General features: G+C 36.8%; 1 protein-coding gene across 3 annotated transcripts in view; it reads left to right on the top strand.

The window, feature by feature from the left end:
• Positions 1-2,137, top strand: part of LOC106876684 (cyclin-dependent kinase 2) — a 53,786-nt gene that overhangs the window by 33,195 nt on the left and 18,454 nt on the right. The gene's annotated exons all lie outside the window — the stretch shown is intronic.

Here is a 2,137-nt window from a genome sequence, read left to right as displayed (position 1 = left end):
ATGCTAGCATGGAAAGCGGACGTTAAACGATGATGATGATGATGATGATATATATATATATATATATACGTATATATGCATATACGTTTTCGCCATGATAGATCGTTAGCCACTACACATTCTTTATTTTCTCTCCTTGCTTCTTTCTATGGAAGAGCGTAGGCTCGAAATGTTAAACACTTTTTCACTTCCTGAGCGTTAAACTAATAGATCTGTTTGTTGTTTACACCACCTGTCTTCGTCTTTTTTTTTTTTTTTTTTTTGTGAATTCTCCTGCTACATACACACACAGGCATACCTCACCCTCTGTCTTTAATTGGTTCCAGGAGACACAACTTAAATCAAAGTCATTTGTCTCTAGGCTAGGGTAGGCTGAATTTACTTGTCTTATGCTAAACCGATAATAACTATTCCTAGTTCTGTACTTTATGAATATTTTTTCAATAGTATATGGTTAATAAAAACCTATTTAAAGCTTTCAAATAAATAATTTTTATTTTTTAATATAGTACAGTCAAAAAAAGAAGTCATCTAAATTTCCGAATAAGCACCAACTACACTCTCGGAGTGGTTGGCATTAGGAAGGGCATCCAGCTGTAGAAACTCTGCCAAATCAGATTGGTGCCTGGTGTAGCCATCTGGTTCACCAATCCTCAGTCAAATCGTCCAACCCATGCTAGCATGGAAAGCGGACGTTAAACGATGATGATGATGAATTTGATGTTTACCATACATTGCAGGCGCTTTATGTATGAATGCAGTTTGCAATAAGACATGGTAAAATAAAGACTTTTTGAAGCTTAAAAAAGCAAATTCAGTAATTATTATTATTTTGCAATAGTAATAAAAAAAACTAAATTATTTTAAATTTACCAATACCTATGTAGAATTTGGTGTTTTACATTGCGGATGTAGATGGCTGTGGATCTTCAGCATCAACAGCTGATGCTAGCTATTCTTGTTGTTCAATGCGCTTAAAAAACCAGTTGAGAATTCCTTAAATTGTCTCCTTCTTTTCATCAAGGATTACATTATAAGGAGCAAAAGCGTTGTGACAAGCCCCTATAATCTTGGAAAAGCGTTGAGCATTTGGATTCACATCCTTGCACATAGAAAGACCTTTTTAGATATATGCAAATGCTTGCTGCATTTTTTTAATGGTGAAATGATGTGGCTCGGGTTTGACTTCCTCTTCTTTATTTTGCCAAGGGTTGGCCTTATTTATCTCATTTCTGGTCCTTTCTGTGCTATTCCAAGATTTACTCCTGTACAGCAGGCAGATCCCCTTAGCATCACTCTCTATGATGGCTTTGTATTTAGTCCTGGCTCCTTTCTACACTCTAATCCCACCCGTTGGATTGTAGCCAGAGAACTGCATGCAGTGGATGAAGTGTTGTATCTGTCTTTCTGATTCCATTGGGAAGAGAGAGAAAAAAAAACATAAATAATACAGATACATACAGGGTAATGCATACAAAGTAGACATATATGCGTGTACCTGTGATGCACATAAGAAACAGAGACAGATAAATAAAAATAATAAATATATAAATAAATATATTTGTCACATACCTGTGATAAATATAAGAAATGGTGATAGATAAAATATATAAATAAATCTATATAAAGGGCATGGATACAAAGAATATATGAAGCGAAGCCACACAAACACACAAGAAATTTCATGGACAGCCACAACAATGTCAACAACATGAATAACAATGACAGCAGCAGCGGCAGTGACAATGATGGCAACCCTGTGGGCGAACATGGAGAGATACAGGAACTGGACCAAATGTTGGGGTCTTAAGGCAGCAGTAGCACAATGAGGGTGAGAAGATGGGGTTGAGGGGAAGGCCATACTGCTGCTAAGAACAATGACACACACACACAAACACACACACACACACATACACATGCACACACACAAACACGAACGCAAATGCATGCGCACATAAGGATACACATCTTAGAAGAACAGAATGGAGTAAGTGGAGCAAGAGTACGGACAGTGGACATGAGTTTCAAAAAAATAGCAGTAATAAACGAGTGAAGAGCAAATATATAGTGCGTGTGTTTATTTGGCGAAAACAAAAAAAGAATGACCAGGAGTGGCTGTGTGGTAAGTAACTTGCTT

The sequence above is a fragment of the Octopus bimaculoides genome, chromosome 17 (assembly GCF_001194135.2).
Source record: "Octopus bimaculoides isolate UCB-OBI-ISO-001 chromosome 17, ASM119413v2, whole genome shotgun sequence".
NCBI classification, from domain to species: domain Eukaryota; kingdom Metazoa; phylum Mollusca; class Cephalopoda; order Octopoda; family Octopodidae; genus Octopus; species Octopus bimaculoides.
Note: the sequence above shows the minus strand (reverse complement) of the source record. Positions and strands in the feature narration are given on the sequence as shown.